The sequence below is a fragment of the Engraulis encrasicolus genome, chromosome 14 (genome assembly GCF_034702125.1).
Source record: "Engraulis encrasicolus isolate BLACKSEA-1 chromosome 14, IST_EnEncr_1.0, whole genome shotgun sequence".
NCBI classification, from domain to species: domain Eukaryota; kingdom Metazoa; phylum Chordata; class Actinopteri; order Clupeiformes; family Engraulidae; genus Engraulis; species Engraulis encrasicolus.
The window spans coordinates 16,633,700-16,653,699 of NC_085870.1; the positions used below are offsets into that span (position 1 = coordinate 16,633,700).

Consider the following 20,000-nt stretch of genomic DNA (forward strand, 5'->3'; position numbering starts at 1 on the left):
CCACATGTCCTCAGGCTGGGTTGCCTTTGATGAGACAATCATAAGACAGGCAGGCCCAATTTGAAATATTTTATACCTACTTTTTTTCTCCCTCGGATCATAGGAGTGTCCTTCATCCTGAAGGGTGGTTTCCTCCCTCAGGCAGATGTTTCCCTGTTGTAAACCTGACTGTTTAAAAGCAGGGCCGCTGACAGCTTTGGCCGGGCCCAGGACAAAGCAACCTGAGGGGCCCGACCCAATATATAAAATGTAAAGAGAACTCAATTCCGGGCCGCCTCTTTTCCTGGGCCTGAGACAACTGGCCTGCTTGTCCCTCCTGTTCTGCGGGCCAGTTCTAAAGTGTGCTTTGTCCTCTCTGTCCGTCCCTGAAGTCAAAGGGTGGGGTTAGCCAGAGGAAAAACCCCTGTGATGCTGCTTTGAATTTTGAAATTGAAGGATAAATGGGGTATTTAGCCATTGAGCCCTTTTTTCCGAGTTGCCTGTTATTGCAAGAGAATGACTCCCACCGAAATTTGACCCACGACTCAGGTAGATTAAAAGATCCGGGTTACCACCTCGAGAAACTTGCCAACGGCAGTCAACAGCGTAGTGGGGTTTACAAAATCACAAAAAGGAGATGACTGATGATTTCGCTACATTCTTTTAAAAAGAAAATCTCCCTCAGATCCCACCAATGTCCTACTATACATCCATGTGGTTTTCTCCCTCAGGCAGTATATATTATGCGTACAGATAAGTATGTAAATTTTTAATTGCCACACAGGTTCATTTGTAACTCAAATTTCCTTGTGGACAATACATGTATTCATCTCACAACAGCCCAATGTTTGTTTACAGAACAGCTGATGTTCTGATTCTGAATTACAATGATCACGGGCATGACAACAGATGTACCAGTGTAAGGCATTACATTATTAATTAATTATACAGTGTATAATTCAACACTTTGGGAGTAAGATCCACACAGTGAGTGTTAAAAAGTGTTTGAAATAACACTTCAAAATGGATGATGTAAGCACACCACCACCACACACAGAGACCATATAACGTTCCACTGAATTTACAACCACAAGCAGCCTTTTTATGCCCACCACAGAACAGCACACAGCTGAGTCTGGGGGTAATTAACACACACACACACACACACACACACACACACACACACACACACACACACACACACACACACACACACACACACACACTGACACTGACACTGACACTGACACTGACACTCACACTGACACACACACACACACACACACAGACACACACACATACACACACACACACACACACACACACACACACACACACACACACACACACACACACACACACACACACACACACACACACAGAATTAACAGCACTATGAAGCCACTCCACTTTTTGCTGATGTTACTTGTGTGAATGTGCAGAGGCAGTTGTCGCCCTGTCCTGTGTGGTTATAGCGCTTTAGTGCGTGCTCCACATAAATTCTCATGCAGCGCTTTGAGGTGGAGAACCTAGAAGACCAACAGGGCCAGCAGTAAAACTGCACAGATGACCAGAAAAATCATTTAATCATTTGCTACCATGATTTGCAATAGGGCTGCACAATATATTGAAAATGTATCGAAATCGTGATATCAAGAGTGCCGATATATGTGTATCCTGAAAATGACTCAACTATTGCTGACAAGTAAACATTTTCTGTGCTCTCTAATCACTAGCTTAAATGTCGAGAAGCCCGCTACGACCAAAGCCTCGCCCCCCACAATATCGTTTAAATATTATTATCAAGGTATTACATGCTGTTATCGAGTATCGATTTTTTTTCTGATATCGTGCAACCCTAATTTGCAATTCAGCTCCATGTGTTTATGTGGAGCGGGGGGAAATACTGCATGAGGCAGCTTAAGCCCTTGAAGCCTTGGCATCTGTTGGTGTAAGTACATCACTAGCACATGATATTGCATACAGTAGCTGTTACACCAGCAACATTGTACCTAATGAGGTAGATAGACTGTATTCTTACTGAAAAACACTAAAAACCCAACAAGAACCCACCACAAATTTGATCTAGCCAGCGCTGAGTCAGCTGATCGTAAAACAAGTACACAGGTCTACTTTTTACTCGGAGATGTTACCTGCTGAAAGGAAACTGGGTTTCTTTTTTTTCTTTACTTTAACTTTGACACCTCTGGGGTGAGTTTCTCAAAAGAGAAGTTGTTAGCCTGTTAGCAACTTCAGTAGTTGCCAATGGGAAAATGCATTTAACTTAATAAAGTAGGTAATGTAGTAACCAACTTTGGTTTTGAGAAATTCACCCCTGGATTGTTTTTAATGTGAGGCTAGAGGGTAGACCTCAACAGCAGTAGAGCAGCCCATCCGTTGAGCTCTACAAGCGCGGGCTGCAGAGGTAAGTAAGGCCAGCCCACAGCATGTCTACAGCAGGTGTCACCAACGTTGTGCCCGCGGGCGCCAGGTAGCCCTCCAGGAGCTTCTGAGGTGCTCACCAAGGATGTTAATAAACAGTGACGACTACCAGATTTTAATCACAATTAATGCTTTTCTTGATTTAAATATGAGTTTATTTATTCTTTATAACCTATAAGTAAATTATCATTCAATAATAGTGTGATTTGAGAATGATGCCAAGACATCAGTAGAGGATTTTGAACAAAAGTAGCCCTCGGGTAGTCCTCAGAAGCCCTCGGTAGCCCTCAGACCCAGAAAGGTTGGGGACCCCTGGTCAACAGTAAAAAGAGACACAGAGGAACAGCAAAAACAAGACTGGGAGCATAATCTTGTTTCACAACTCTGCCAGCGGCGAGACAAATATGATCCTCCCCTCAGTATTCTGCAGGAGACGAAAATTTGAAGGGACGCAGGTGTGCTGTTTCCAAAATCGCATTCACACTGCACACGTGCACACACATACACGCACACACTCAAGCACGCATGAATATTCATACGTACGCACACACACACACACACACAAACACACACACACACACACACACACACACACACACACACACACACACACACAAACAAACACACACACAAACACACACACACACACGTGCACGCTTGCACTCATGCACAGAGGCACACAAGCACACACACAGTGCGCACACACACAGTACACACACAAACATCCATCACCTTCACACATACAAAACTAATATCAAACACCGTCACATCTCCCACCTGGCAAAGTGTATTGGATTAGAAATCACGGGGGCCAAACCACTTCCTGGTTCCATGTCTTGAGTATGGTGTAGCTTACTGCTGCTGGCAGCGAGCGGGAGATGATCCATGGGCCAATCTTTTTTGAGCGATGTTGCCGGGCAACAACATGATCGACTCTTTAATGTTCCGACTGAATGATCGTGTCAAGTTGCCTGCTGAGGATTTAAGTCCTGCAGATAAAAATGTGTTTAGCCTTGCGTCAGGGGGAGCAAGTGCCCAGCCAAGGCAACATCTTTTGGCACAACATCTTTTTTTGACCCCGCCACAAATTGCTACATTTGCTATGCCATAAAGGTAGAACATAACACTAGAGGTGTCACGCCCCCAATTGTCACTGCAATTCTGGCAGCCATTATTTGGTGGTAGAGCTGTGCAATGTAAATGAATGGAGAAGTGTCTCAGCTCTATCAAAAATGTCTTAATAATGTGAAAATGTCCATCAGCACACTTTACAAGGACTGCTAAATATCTGCTAACTGCTATCTACATCACTAATATGAACTGATTTTAAATGACTTTTATCGATTTATATGATTTGAATAGATTAGATCAGTGGTTCCCAACCTATGGGTCGGGACCCACCTTATGGGTCGCCAAAGATCCACAGGGGGTCGCGGAGCCCTCTTGATTTTAAGGGGTTTCATTTTAAATATATATAGCCCATGTTGAATAAAAGACAAAGCATTTAACTAATAAATGCATAGAAGCAACAAATTGTAAGTGCTACACTAAACATTTATTCTATATTTGACCAAAGACGAATTGAGGAATAAAATAACTAAAATTAGTTTTCGTAGGAAACAGAGGGCATCTTGTGACTCCGTCTCGTGCGGGCGCTCGCGTGGTTGGGTCACCAAAGCTTACAATAGTAAAAACATGGGTCCCTTAAGAAAAAGGTTGGGAACCACTGGATTAGATGACACTTAATTAAATGTGTCCCTTGATTTTAGGTTTCAGGACATTTTTTTTTAGGTGTGTGTGCTCTCCATTAATTTGCATTGACTGAAGAGCATAAGTGGAGATGGAGATAGAGCTTGCCGCTTTCCATTGCTGTCACAAATTGCCGTGCCACCTCTAGCCTAATGTCCTACCTCTATAATCTATTTAATACTGGCTGTGAGGCCACGTTTTTGTTAATGTGTAAACCTAGTATGAGAAATGTGGAGATGGCTAATGTTGAAAGTATGACATTATGGAGGTGACAAGAACGTTTAAAAGACTTTCACATGCCCAACACACACACACACACACACACACACACACACACACACACACACACACACACACACACACACACACACACACACACACACACACACACACACACACACACACACAGAAATACTTGCGAAATACATAGTTGATTGTGGAGGGAGAGTCACCACCCCTCATAGAATTCTTATTTGCTTTATCTACAAAAGCAGTCAAGCACACTACAGCAAATGAAAAACAGTGTGTGCGTGTGTGCATGTGTGTGTGCGTGTGTGTGTGTGTGTGTGTGTGTGTGTGTGTGTGTGTGTGTGTGTGTGTGTGTGTGTGTGTGTGTGTGTGTGTGTGTGTGTGTGTGTGTGTGTGTGTGTGTGTGTGTGTGTGTGTGTGTGTGTGTGTGTGCGCGCCACAGAGGTATGATAGCAGACAGAAACAAAGACAGAAAGAAAACAAAGAAAATATGAAGGATGAAGTAGTAAATGCAGAGACATACAAACAAACACTTCTCTCTATTAACAATTGAGAGGCACATCATCTCAACACAACTGAGACACGCTTAACCCTCTGGACTCTAAGGCCTCTCAGAGGCTTTGAGGTTCTTTGCAACCTCTTCAACTAACTGTAAACACCTATGCAAAAGTCGCACATATGGTTGTATTCTGAAAAGCCTAACAAAAAAGAATATGACGGTAAAAGTGAATGTAATACAAACAAGTTTTATCTAAATGAGTGTTAACACAACTGTACAAAGACTTTTGAAGATTGAACCATGTAAACAAAAGTGTTTGCTACATAAAAGTAAAAAGAGCCTTCAGAAATGTTGTGTTGTTTCCTTACAAAGTGTGAAAGGGTAATTGTAAGTCAAGCCAGTTTCTTTTCAAGTTGAATACTAATTAGATGGACCTGTAACACCTCTGATGGACCCACCCCCTGTCACTTTCCATGTGATAATTGTCAGTATATATTTGAAAACTAGAAGTTTCAAGGTTTTTAATGGTGTCACTTATATGTTTGAATGGCGAAAACTCACAGAGTTATAGATGTGTCTTTGGAGAAGTGTCAAATCCAGTCACTGGTGACTGGCTGGACCTCAGGGTGTTAAAGAAAGAAAGAGTGAGCAAAAAGGGAAAAGGGGTTTAGAGAAATGGGAGGAAGAAACTGCAAGAAATAATGTTGAGGCATATGGGATAAATTAACAGAAAGAACCGACAGTGAGGCAAATGAAGAGTCAGTGTGTGTGTGTGTGTGTGTGTGTGTGTGTGTGTGTGTGTGTGTGTGTGTGTGTGTGTGTGTGTGTGTGTGTGTGTGTGTGTGTGTGTGTGTGTGTGTGTGTGTGTGTCTGTGTGTTGTGTGTGATTAATAAGAGTCGCAAAATGATGATAGTGACCAAGGGAGACTCAAAGTGAGGGAAACGGACAGAAACAGAAAGAGGAGAAATAAAAATGGAAAATGAAGAGAGAGAGAGAGAGAGAGAGAGAGAGAGAGAGAGAGAGAGAGAGAGAGAGAGAGAGAGAGAGAGAGAGAGAGAGAGAGAGAGAGAGAGAGAGCAAGAGAGAAGAACAGAGGGGAAAAGTAGTAACAAGAAAAGTCAATGATGGGTGAATGGGGACTGAGTGGGGACGAGGCAGCGTAGCTGGAGAAATCACACTCACATTACATACAGTTCACTTGTACTGCACTGGGAGTGCCGTGGTCTCTGGTCTGCACTTATACTGCCGACAACTTAACTTTGATACAGCTGAATTGCTGTATTGTAGAATGTCTTTAACCCCTTAGCGGAGGGCAGGGCTGGTCTGGGACAACAAAATCGGGCCGGGCATTTTCAGCCAAGACCGGTCCACCAGGCATTGAGAGAGACATTGAAGCCTGTGAAAGTCAATGCTAGTGAAAGTCAATGGATCCGTGTAGCATTGTAGCATGCTACACGGATCCATTGACTTTCACTAGCTTATCAACATATTCCCTCTTTTAACTTGTCTTAAAGCAAGACAACGCTTAACATGAAAAATAAGACACTTTACCACCTTTATAAACCCCAGCCAACGATTTTAACTGTATTAAGCCCCAAAATAGTGGCATATCCCTTTAATATTTAAATCTGACTCAGACGGGTCAGCTCTAGCGGCATGAGGACTGATACCACTACATTGAAGGTAAGACCAGGCCAAAATCATCAGCAGTCCGCCGGGCAAATTCCCTGTATGCCTTATGGCCAATCCAGCTATGGTGTAGAGGCTCGGTTATAACCTTGTTGCCACCAAAAATGGTGATGATCAAGTCTTAATCGGTTACTTAAGACTCCCTGCTTTGTCATAGCAATGCTGGTGTGATTTTCAAAAAAGAGTGAATAGGCCCGTCCACAGACCCAAGTTCAGTAAGAGGCTACGAGCAGTTAATGATGTTTTAACCCCTTAAGACACGGCATTATAAATTAGCTGTTACCAGCATGGCAATGACCAAGTCGTAATGTATTACTAAAGGCCCCGTGCACTGTCATAGTAGTGTAGTACTATAGTAGTTAACTTTCAATGTCCATTATAGCATGCCACAGGAGGTACAGCGTGCATTAAGGGGCTACAAACATAGTTTGAGAGAAGCATGTGGATTAATTAGCTGCTGTATCATTCCTTTCAGCTTCAGTTTGGCTGGTAGAAAAGACCAACTTACCAGCCACTCTGGCCCATTAGTGAGTATGTGTTTGGCTGGTAAGGTTAACATCTACGTGCTAGCCAATTTGGCTGGTGATGAAAAAAAAAAAGTTAATTTAGAGCCCTGCTCACAGGTCTGGCAGAGCTGCATGCTGGATTTTTTTTCAAGATTGCTTGCAGTTACCAGTTGTGTACTTAGCAATTGTCCATCATAGCCACCAATAAATTCCTTCAAAACCCTTGTCTGTTCATCTTTTAGATCTATGTGTGGTGCTTTTCGGTACAATTGACGCATGATGACTCCTTGACATAACACACCATTTTTATCTGACACAATAATGACTTTGTCCCGTTCCAGCTTCCAATATACTAGAACCGTTGACCTTGCCTGGTTACCACCAGACCTAATCACAAGTGAGAACAATTGTGCAAAGCAGCATGGGATTTCCAAGGTTACTGTCGACAGAAAGCGTCTAACTTATGAGTACGGTATCTCTCATTGGCTCCCATTATAGCCCCGTTGGCGAACGCAGCCAAGTAAAAGATGAATGGGAGCCTATTGGGCTAAATGGCTCAGCAGGGATTTGTGACGGTTCTGTTCCCTGGTTTGTAAAGATGTGTGCACATTCTGTACCTTATCATGGACGTTGTATTAGAAGTGAAGTTAAAGGTTCCTGACATGGCTTTGTTCTCCCAAAGGCGTGTTAGTTTTGTCCTGCAACACGCTAGCATTCGGCTAATACCTGCTGGCTGAGGAATCTCTGCAACTATTCTCGACCAGAGCTGACGAGAGACGTACTCTGACTGATCCATGCAGAGACATCTACGGTCACACACTTCAAAACCTCCCACCACCGTCCAACATGTTAATTGAAGGTGCCCAGATTCTTAAGGATGATCGCAGTCATTTCCTTTACCCCATTTACACGTACCTCTTTTCCACCACATTAAATGCAATAAATAACAGGTGTCCGCAACAATCCTAACATAACTTTAAACACATCGACATCTGAAGTCAGACTTAAAACTACAAAACAAATGGCGTAGTGCCGTAAAGTCGATTGTCACGTGTTATGTCATTGCTATAGTTGAAATAACGGTCATTTTCACGAATCTAACACTTGACAAGATGCAAACGTGTCGGCAAATGCTTTCACTTACTCCTATCTATCGAACGCGACTTCATTATTTCCAGGGAAAAAGTTACACGGGTAGATACAACTATGAGAAGCGTACAGCCCCATTGGCAACCATTCATTATTTACTTGGCTGCGAGAACATTAGCTGCAGTGCCACTCCTGGCCACCAACTAGTGGTCGTTCTCGGACAATATTCCATTTTCTCTGCTGTCGACTAGACCTGTGTGTGAAGTTTGTGCAGCTGCCCCTGTTGGAGCTATGTCGAACTACACTATAAGTATCTGGGTAGAGCCAGGCTTTCCTAGCCTGGGCGAATAGCCGACTGTTGACTCCGTCAATCAGTCTGGCAAAAGCCATGAGGAATCCGTCTCCGTGGACGATGGGAGATGGTCTGATCTTACTCTATCATTTAAATTAATTGAAGTTCCAAACTCAAATTAAAACCCATATTGTGCTTTATTAGCATGCCTGTTACGTTATAGCGTCGCAAAAGCATACAAATAACAAAACCAAAGTGTGAATATAGTTACCTAACCAATCAGTCACCACTCTCAACTGTTTGCTGATTGGCGAAACACCGAGAGAACCGAGCTCGAGGCTTTTGCCAGACGATGTGCGGAGCCAAAATCTTTGGGTGGAGTACAGAGGATGGCGTCGCGAGGCTAAGGCTTTCCCACCTCTTGCCACTAGTAGTCATGTCCAAGCCCTCTTTACCCAAAGGGAGTGTGAGCACATGTCATTGCATATGATCTCTGCTTTATTCGTTTCAGGACCAAGGCCAGCTACCATGCCAACTGGATGCGCTTACTGTGCAGTACACACTCATCAGGGCGAGCTAGTGAAGTGTTAAATGGAATAGCAGTGCTTACGGAGTCATATCTCAAACCTGTAGTCGGGTCAGTTAGGGATCACACGACTGTATACTACATGCATGCTTTGCTGAGCTCAGGAGTGCTGAATATTGTCATCCCTCTCGTCATACAAGCTCAGTTTTAGGGGGAAACCACCCATATTACCCACATTACAGCTGTTCTCAACAAAAGTCTTTGTCTTTGTATCACATGATTTAGATGAATGAGTAGGCCTATCTCCCCTAGACAATCAGCATTGAAAATGACCTGCTCAAAGGTCCCCGCCCCCATGGCCAAGCCCTCTTTACCCACAGGGGGTGTGAGCAGACATCATCCCATATGATCTCAGCTTTATTCATTTCAGGACCAAGGCCAGCTACCATGCCAACTATGTGTTTACTGTACACTACACACACTCATCAGGGCGAACTTGTGAACTGTTAAATGGAATAGCAGTGCTTACGGTGTCATATCTCACAAACTGTGGTCGGGTCAGTTAGGGATGGCATTACTGTATACTACATGCATGCTTTGCTGTTGGTAAGCACCAACACTCTCACCTTTCGTGCATGAGCTTTCAAGCACACTTACGTTAGTGGGTAACCGATAATGTTGCACTTTAGGACAACTGCACTGCAAGCAGAGTCATGAGGCACAACTACTTTGTGTTGTACTGTACTGTATGTGGGAAGCAAATTAGGTACATTATCACCATAATCTGGACTGGGGTGCCTCTCTTTTGAGATGCGTCCTAGCATCTCTACAAGAGGGAATGTCCGTCCGTCGGTCTGTCTGTCCATCTGTCCGTCTGAAACGCACTCTTTAAATCGGACAAAAACACGACCACGACGCACTCATCAGGGTGAGCTAGTGAAGTGTTAAATGGAATTGCAGTGCTTACGGTGTCATATCTCAAAAACTGTGGACGGGTCAGTTAGGGATCACACTACTGTATGCTACATGCATGCTTTGCTGAGCTCAGGAACAGCTCAAAGGTTCTCTCTCTCTCTCTCTCTCTCTCTCTCTCTCTCTCTCTCTCTCTCTCTCTCTCTCTCTCTCTCTCTCTCTCTCTCTCTCTCTCTCTCTCTCTCTCTCTCTTTCAGGGGAACATCCAGAATATGCACTAATTAGACACATTACCTTCAAAACTCCAGGGCTCCAGCCACTGTCCGCAAACACTCTCTGGGGCCAATAAAGACTGAGCAGTTAGGAGCATACTATAATATCATAAAAGGCTCTTTTGCAGCACCAGAGACTTATAAAATTAAATCATCCCATTTGAGCCCACACGTGTTATGCTTAACAGTAATTTCAGCTAATTAATGGAACAGTCCTTTATGATCATTTGAATACCTTTGATCTGTGAAGTTTGATGCATACCTCTGTTCCCCAGTCTGAGGCTCCACTGAAGTATGTAGATAATTTACTGACAGAGTTTAGTAATTACTGTACTGTCACACGCAGCATCTGGGTACGGACATACACACGCAGACACGCAAACATTGCACACACTGCACACGCGCACACACACACACACACACACACACACACACACACACACACACACACACACACACACACACACACACACACACACACACACACACACACATGTGCACGTGCGCACAAGCACACACAGACTGTGTTTCAATTTCGCTCAACTTGTATGCACAGCACCTCTTGACTCCAGACGTAACTTGCCACAGATTCTGCTGGAACACCTCTGTATGTGTGAGTTGCAGGTTCAAAAATTATAAACCCCACCACAGTTTCTATTCTAGGTGATTTCAACAAGTCGCTGGTCTACCTGTCTTGAGTGTCCATTATTTGACAGTGTTTTTTTTTTTTTTTTTAACTTTCTGAGGCTGGGACTGACAGCCCTTTGCATATTTTAGTTTTGGATTATTCTTTATCTTTCAAATGTGTCCCATGGCGGAGTTTAAGTTCCTTTGACAGACGAACGGTTTGAATGACTGATCTTGTGCACTATGATATTTCACATTATTGCAACATTTTATGGTGTCCTCTTTCTCTTAAAAGTTATATGAAGCAGCCAGTTCACTCATAATAGTTGATAGGATGAAATCATTCTTCTTCTTCTTGATTGTCTAAGGGGCAATTGAGGCCACACGGTTAAGAAGTCAGTCCTTAGAATAGAGAGGTCACATGTTCAAAGAACATAACAGCATGTACGGAAGAATGTAGGAGGGTGGACATGAAAGTATTTTAAAATAACACTGTTCTCATTGCCTGATGAAGATTGCATAGTGAGCTTGAAATGTTGTCAATATAGACATTGAGAATTTAGAAGTGAAATACCCAGTGTGTGTGTGAGCAGACCACTTTTTTGGCGAGGAGAACTACATTATTTGGATGTGCGAAACCCTTCTCCACTTTGGGAAAGTTAATAATCAATGCTCTTTTGCACTCTTGTCCATGGATGAAATGTCCTTGGGGAAGGTGTATAAAACATTCATTCACATTATTCCAGGCAGGCTGTATTGTAATGTTTGTTCCTCTCGAATATCTAAAGGCTTCAATCATATTTAGCAGATATTTTGAAAAAAATATTCAAATAACTGTGACTGTCATACATCAAACGGCTGTGCATCTGGAAACAAATGTAATGTGAGTGAAATTATACAGCGAAAAGCGCATCCCATCCCTCCACCACCACCACCACCTGGCACCGAGCGCATAGGCACTTTATAAGCAGTCCGCTCTCATTAGCATGACAAAAGCTAGCCCATGAAAGCCTGACATCAGAGATAACAACCCAAGCTCCCGCTGATCAGTGTGTTTACCTGCGGCGCGTGAGAGCCACTATTCCTCATGCCTGCCTGCCTGCCTGCCTGCCTGGGCTTCATGCAATTACACTGATGAAATTGTAAGCCAAATCAAGGCGCTGTTTAGGCCTGGCCTCCTGTTAGCGAGCTCGACTTGTGGAGTAGCTCTCAGTGTGTGTATGTATCACTATCAATATAATCACAGTTGCTTCCTCCACCCTTCAGGCTTGACGTCACTGAGGTTGTCACAAGCCATGAAAAAGTATGCCTGGGCTTTATGCAATTACACTGATGAAATTGCGAGACAAATTAAGGTGCGATTTAGGCCCGGCCTCCTGTTAGCAAGCTCGGCTTAAGGAGTGAATCTCAGAGTATGTGTAAATATGTATCAGTATCAAGGTATCAAAATAATCCTCCCAGTTGCTTCCTTCATCCTCATTCCTCAAGAAGGTGAAGGTGAAGAAGGCATGATTGTTTCCTCTGGCCTTGGCTGTGGATTAAATGGCTAAGGCACTGTAATGTAGGCCGGTGATATGCTTGCTGCATGCCGTAGCCTCTTAGTGCAGATGGGGTCGCCGGCGGGCCAATTCACTATTTGCTGAAAATGCTCAACTACAGTACATCATAACAACATTGCTATGACAGTACCGAGAGCCTTAAAGGGACACTGTGCAGGAAATGGTCAAAAAAGGTACTGCAACTATGCTGCTCATTGAAACTGGGCTGCCTATTGCCAAATTTGATCTTTACATGAAAGTTTACTAAGTAATAAACAAATATTTCCTAGTATGGTCCAAGTAGAGTCATTTTTGCAGCTAAAAATGACTATTTTTTTTAAATTCAAAATGCGGACCATGGAGAAGATCCCCCTTTTCATGTATGAAATGCAATTTTTCCAGTCATAATGAATACTTAGAATTTGATGGTGGTGGTAAATATTCATGAAAAAGGTAACATTAGTGAATGGGCAGTAAGAATTCTGGAAATAAACAACTAAAAATCTCACACAGTGTCCCTTTAAGTAACAGATTAAGACATAGCCATTGCCGTTTTGGTGACAGTAAGGTTATAACATATGCTCTGCGCTAAAGGGTTACATTGTGCATGCAACTGCATGCAACTGAGTGCACAAACTTGTTTCAGGACACACGGAGCACTTTGCAGAATACTGGCGGTATCATCTAGGGGGCAGATAGTCAACGGGGCTCTCATTAAGTTTTCCACCATTGTTTTACTCCACAACAAACTCACATCTCAACTCAACATCTCAACTCAACAAGTTTGGAAGAAGACGCAGAGGCCAAGGCCAAGAGAGACAGAGAGCAGAGACATAGGGGCTAGTAGGTAGATAGAGAGGTGGTGGTGGGGGGGAGATAGAGGGAGAGAGAGAGAGAGAGAGAGAGAGAGGTTTTGTCAATATTGCACCGTATGTACACATCTGTTGAGGTGTTTGCATGCACAAAATAAATTGACATAAAATTCACATAGCAATGCGTTCATGCTCAAAACGTGCCCGCACACGCGTGTCCTGTAGCAAGCATATTGCCAGCCTTATTCCAATGACCCGGGTTCGACTCCCGAGTTAATTTCCAGATCCTCTCCTCGCCTCTATCTCCCACTCGTTTCCTATCTCCTGTCACCCACTCCTATTAAAATGAAGGCCAAAAAAGCCCCAAAAATATTTTCAAAAAAAGATTGCTTTGTCCTCGGGAGGAGTAGGTGACACCAAGGCTCGAGGCCGGAGGAAAGAGGAAACGACTGGAGGGCGAATGTTGAGATACACCCTCTGACTCTCGCGCAGAGGAGGGACCTACATAGTAGACAAATTCATTCAGGCCAGAGCCTAATGGATTGGAAGTGAGTGGTTGGAAAACGGCGTCTGTTATTAAAAGCTGCCCAAAAGTCCTCCATGCCATCCATCAGCTCGCATGAAACGGCTCTCAATTTGGCCCTAATCAAATCAAACACTGCACTCACAACAAGGCCCACTCATGTGGCTCGTTTTGCGCAAAGGATACAAAGACTGAAGAGAGGCTGAGAGAGAGAGAGAGAGAGAGACAGAGACAGAGACAGAGACAGAGACAGAGACAGAGACAGAGACAGAGACAGAGACAGAGACAGAGAGATGGAGAGATTCCAGCAGGCAGGATACAAACCTTAGGTGAGGGAGCGTAGTTATGGGCCTTAACTAAAGTGGGATCAGAAAGGTCTGTGATTGCGAGTGCAATGGTTCCACTTACAATTAATCTGCTTCAGTAAGGGGATAGCTCTCTGACACAGTGAAGCACCCAGCACAACGGCAGCCCGCCCTGGGCTAAACCCCGTCCAATAAGCCTCTAATTGGACCTGTTTCTCCAGAGAAACTCTCGCCAAAACATTCATCGGCTTTCCACCTCTAGCCTACATGCAGTACAGTCAGTCTAGATCTAACTGTACCAAACAATGTGAGCACTGAATATAAGTGTGGGTTTGCAAATATGTATGAAGAGTTCAGATGCAAAACCTTCTAAATGCATGCTCAAAATGTAATAACATTAATAAATCAGTCTGTTCAGCTTTGTTTGGGCTTGACTTGCTGTACTTGATAACAGCATTTAATTGGCTACAGTTATTAGTTGGTGAAAATGCTGTTTAAAAATGAAATTGTCCAGATGTTTGCAATGGCTTTTAGAGGATGCTGCATCTGAACTCTTCATATTTAATGCATATACTGTATGTAATGCATTGAATGCAAAGTAATGGCTACATTCATCCTTAACTGCACACGTACTGTACATCCCGTCAGCATACAGAATAAACAATGTTGAGGAGTGTAATTTCAGCTCAATCCCTCTCGAATGGATGCTTTACCCCTGCAGTAGTGAATCACCTCTCTGACCCTCGGGGACTTGGCTGGTCTGTGTGTTTGTGTGTGTGAGTGTGAGTGTGTGTGTGTGTGTGTGTGTGTGTGTGTGTGTGTGTGTGTGTGTGTGTGTGTGTGTGTGTGTGTGTGTGTGTGTGTGTGTGTGTGTGTGTGTGTGTGTGTGAGCTGTCCTGCACGAAAAACAAGTACAAGGATCTGAAGACTTTGGGCCTTTCCCATTACTAATCTCTACCCCTACCCCTGCGCCTTCCCCATGCCCCTTGTGCTTTCCAACGAAGTTGCAAGGTGCAGGGCTTGAAACGCAACGAACGCTACGAATTGGGATACCCCTTCGACAATCATGGAATGACACTGACAGCTGTCACTAATTCCATGCATTGGGTTGACGTTAATAGCGATTGTTTTCATGTGCGTTCCACGGAGAAAAGGGCCATCACACATTAGGACAATGTGCAATGGAATAATTATTACCACTTTAAAACCGCCAATTGCGGCGAAAATACTTAAACTTGTGTGCTGTTGTGGGTGTCACGGCTTGCAGACAATTTTTAAATGAATTCGCAATGCATTCAGGGAAACCTGACGAAGCCCTCCGTCACGCAGTCTGGTGTCGGAAAATCTCCGTGCGGAGGTGTGGGAAGCCCTTTTCCATACTCCTACCCATCTGTCTGAACGTGAATCGGGATGCCACTACCCAACACGTGGACGCGCAAAACGGTGGCAAAGGGGAATGGCGTAGGGCTAAGGGGTGTAATGGGATTCACCCTTTGATTGGGTAGGTGTTTGGGAAGTCCTATAGCATCTGTCTGGGCTACAGCCCAAAGGGATTCATATCCCAACCCCTTCATCCTCCGCTCATATGTTATCTTGGCTTATATTACTCCAGACAAGACAGACAGCTAAATGTGGTTGCCCCATCTACAGGAAACACATAGGCTACTGTACAGTAGCTACCTCAGTCTCCCTCAATCTTTTTCTGCCCCATCCTTCTTCCTCTGCAGTTATTTTTTTTCTCCTTCTCTCTTCAATGACGCCACAGATTCCTTCTTTGTCACTTTCATTATCTCCTTCTCCATTCTGTCCTCTCTCATCTGTCATTCCTGCTGTCTCGTGTTTTCATTAATTCATTCCGCTTCTCCATCTCTTCCTTTATCTGTCTCTCTCTCCTCTATCTCCTCAATGCATTCCTGACTTTTCCCCTTCTATTTTTTATACTCATGCCCTCATCATGTTCTGATCCTTTTTCCTTGATCATTCGCTTCTCTCTCTCTCTCTCTCTCTCTCTCTCTCTCTCTCTCTCTCTCTCTCTCTCTCTCTCTCTCTCTCTCTCTCTCTCTCTCTCTCTCTCTCTCTCTGAGTAGAGGTGCAATTAGGCCTGTCATCTTTACTGTCCATGAATTGCTCTCTCTCCCTCTAGCCCCCCACCCACCCCACTACCACCACCACCACCTCTACCTACCAGCCCCTATGTCTCTGCTCTCTATCTCTCTTGGCCTTGGCCTCTGCGTCATCTGCATGCTCTGTAGGCTCCTTATACCACCCTATTAAGGTTGCATGAGTCTGAGTCTCTCAATGGCAGGCCTTGCATACATCTGCAACCGGCACTGCTTAGGCCAAGTCAATTTGTCATGTTCACACACCAAGGGATTCACTCTACACATGGTGTGTGTAGTGGGTAGGTGGGTGAAAAAAATGTTAAAAAAATTTTAAAAAAAAAGAGAGAGAGAGAGAGGGGGGGAGAGCAAGAGAACGAGAGAGAGAGAGAGAGAGAGACAGACAGAGAGAGGGAGAGAGAGAGAGACAGACAGAGAGAGAGACAGACAGAGAGAGAGACAGAGAGTGAGATGCAAGTAACAATAATCATAGTCTTGACCATGGAGGTTTGGAGAGGAAGGCAATATAGGGAGAATGAGATGAGCCAAAATCTGAGGAAGGCAGATGGAAGAAAGAACGAGACAAACAAGAAAGAGAGAACTGCTGCAAGCAACAAAAAAAGTAAGGTCCTTGACCCACGGAGAAGTTTATTATTTTTCTAAAACATGCAGAAAGCCTGAGGTGGTCTGCGGTGCTCTCTGCTTTATCGTACCCATGCAGGAAATCCCAAACCCAAAGGACCACATTCATTCAAGTCAGTGAGAAATGATCACATTAAACCACGCTAGCATGGGGTGAGAGTTAGGGTTCCATATCTTTATATGTGTTTGTGTGTGTGTGTGTTTGTGTGTGTGTGTGTGTGTGTGTGTGTGTGTGTGTGTGTGTGTGTGTGTGTGTGTGTGTGTGTGTGTGTGTGTTTGTGTGTGTATGTGGAGAGAGAAGACAGAGAGAGAGAGAGAGAGAGAGAGAGAGAGAGAGAGTAAGAGAGAGAGTGAAAAACAGTATGGGCAGGGAAGGTATTCTTGCTGTAGGGCTGACAAGAAGTTACTATACAGTAGTGGTATGGTACGGTGGTAAGAGACGCTATAGTAGTATGGTACGGTGGTAAGAGACGCTATAGTAGTATGGTACGGTGGTAAGAGACGCTATAGTAGTATGGTACGGTGGTAAGAGACGCTATAGTAGTATGGTACGGTGGTAAGAGACGCTATAGTAGTATGTGGTAAGAGACGCTATAGTAGTATGGTACGGTGGTAAGAGATGCTATAGTAGTAGTAGTATGGTACGGTGGTAAGAGACGCTATAGTAGTAGTAGTATGGTACGGTGGTAAGAGACGCTATAGTAGTATGTGGTAAGAGACGCTATAGTAGTAGTATGGTAAGAGACGCTATAGCAGTAGTAGTATGGTACGGTGGTAAGAGACGCTATAGCAGTAGTAGTATGGCACGGAGGTAAGAGATGCTATAGTAGGGCCTATAGTAGTATGGTACGGTGGTAAGAGACGCAATAGTAATATGTGGTAAGAAACTAGCCTGATAAACCAGCCTAAATGTATTGGATGTCTTAATTTAGTCTGGCTCCGATGAATGGATAAAACGGAACATTGTTGATGAGCACAACCCGTTGTCTTTCAAACCATGTCTGTGCTAATAGGCCAACGCTCTGACCAATCAGCGCAACTGACTGTGACGTAGTAAGCGCGACAGACAGCTGTGGTGGAGAGGGGACTGTAAACAAGGGAAGTAGTGAAGCTGTGAGCAGGACCGTGGATAACTTTAACGTTTTGAGATGGAGTCGGACTTTAGTTGTCGCTTTTGCCAAAAAGACATGCGAGTTGCCGGTGTACTACAACACTATACAAAACTGTTCCAAAGTTCAACTTCAGCTTTGTCGGTTTCAGCGAACGTCTCGCATGCATCGAGGAAGCCCACGGTGTTAAACTTGACAGAGATCTTCCTGTATTTATAGGCCGTCAGGTCACCTCAATTTTCGTTCATTCTCGCTCCACAGCATCCGAACACGATGCCCATAAGATGATGAACTGACCAAAGCTATTGTAGCGAGTCTGGGGGGTTACTTAAGTTGTGTACGCATCGGTTCTATGATTCTGTTCTATGGTTTGGTGGGTGCGAGGCACTGTTGGGGTTCGAATAAGGGGAGCGGGGAGTTCTCTCTGTTTACTGTGAGAGATCTACGTAGCAGCTGTGCTACAGTTGGGTTACTGGTAAGCAGTGTAGCCCTACTTGTTCATTATTTTTATGTGGCGTGGCTGTGGCCAACTGTCTCCATTAAACGGACACTTCTGTCTACATCCTGTGTGTTCCCTGGCTACCAAACGCTACATGTTTCACTTCAGAGAGGTTCGGATCGTGAAAACATCCAAGGTATAGAAGGAATATTTTCCTTAGCTGAATGAGGAGACACGATACACCACGTGACCGCGCTAAACCAATCACGTTGCCGATTTGGACAGCTATCAGTCCTCTTGCGTTCCACAAATTGTACTAAACTAAGGTTTTTAAATTATATATCTCTCTAAGGAAGACAGATTGATTCTTAACAGTTAAGAATGACCGTGATTAATTTCTATCTTGAAGAACAATAATGCATGAGGGTGCCAAAGGCAAAGACATGAGCCCAAATAGAAATAGGCCTACAATATCAATAATATCCAAGATCAATAATGATCGTTCATATAGGCTATACAAAGTGGTCCAACTGTTAAACTGTGCTTCAAAAGGCAATGCAAGTTACCTTTCATGATGTATACATTTTTTTTTTTTTTTAAATGGAAACAATTCCAATTTTCAGTGATATCCATGCATTTAAAGTGGGATAAATGGATCCTAACATTATCAAACACAAGCAGGTAATTGGAGTGCTTCTGGGTCTTCACCTTTTTTCCTTGGTGCTCATCAGTGTAGGGGCTGTCAAACTTGGTCCAGGAAGACAGATGCTGAGGCATTGTAGCCAAATAAAGTAAATAATAAAAAAAATGCAACCTTTAGTGCCTCGGCATCTGTCTTCCTGGATTCCTAACAGTGCTTAATTTATAACAAAACAGTAATGCAAGAGGTGGTAGATCCCTTTTTAATCAATAATGGAAGTCATTATAATTATCAATATAATGAACATGCAGTTATTCATGTGGTAATTTATCCATCCATTTATCATAAGTATATGCTTCAATAGACTGGCCTAACTGCATGGTTGTACCTAAACAGGAGGACTAGGGCATCGGTCTACAACCCCTTGGTGGCAAGGAAGATGGAGGCAAGGCAAACAATTACAGACTGCCCTTTTAATGTATGCCATTGAAATGTTGACAAAATTATCCACTGTTGGCTCCTTAGTGGCACCTAGAATCCAGCTGACTAAATTATTAAGTACAAGAGGAACAGCTGTTTGTGCTTCACTGAACGTCTGTAGTCTTCTGCAGTGGGAGGCCATGGGAACAACGTTGTCCTTTTTCAGTGTTACTATCTGTCTGGCTCATTTTGCTGGACTGTCACAATCTGTTTCCACACCTAAGGGTCGAAGACCATATCTGTTGACAAAGTCTGAGCAGCAAACAACAATTCAGGCATTCAGTATTACAAGTGGTGGGGGTGAATAACACAAGATGCCGGCGGTCATGTCGGAGTCTCCTCTTCAATGTATCCTGTCAATAACAACAAATCAAACAGAAAAATTAATGAGTCATGAATACCGGCAAAGGGGGGCTTGATATTGTAGTTTCTTAACATGGTGGGCAGTGTGGCATAATGATTAGTGAGGTGGTCTTAAGATCAGACTAGGGTTGCTGACTCAAATCTCTGACCACTGCATACACCTCCATGCCTAAAGTGCCCTTGAGCAAGGCATATATCCCAACATTGCTTTAAGGAAG

General features: G+C 43.7%; 1 protein-coding gene and 1 long non-coding RNA gene across 3 annotated transcripts in view; both read right to left on the reverse strand.

Annotated features, from left to right (window-relative positions):
- asic1b (acid-sensing (proton-gated) ion channel 1b) overlaps positions 1-20,000 on the reverse strand; it is a 467,890-nt gene that overhangs the window by 411,121 nt on the left and 36,769 nt on the right. The window lies entirely within an intron of this gene.
- LOC134463139 (uncharacterized) overlaps positions 19,651-20,000 on the reverse strand; it is a 2,605-nt gene continuing 2,255 nt past the window's right edge. For both annotated transcript variants that reach the window (XR_010037646.1, XR_010037645.1), the window contains one exon: positions 19,651-19,772. This is a non-coding gene — a long non-coding RNA (uncharacterized LOC134463139). The remainder of the gene's footprint in view (positions 19,773-20,000) is intronic.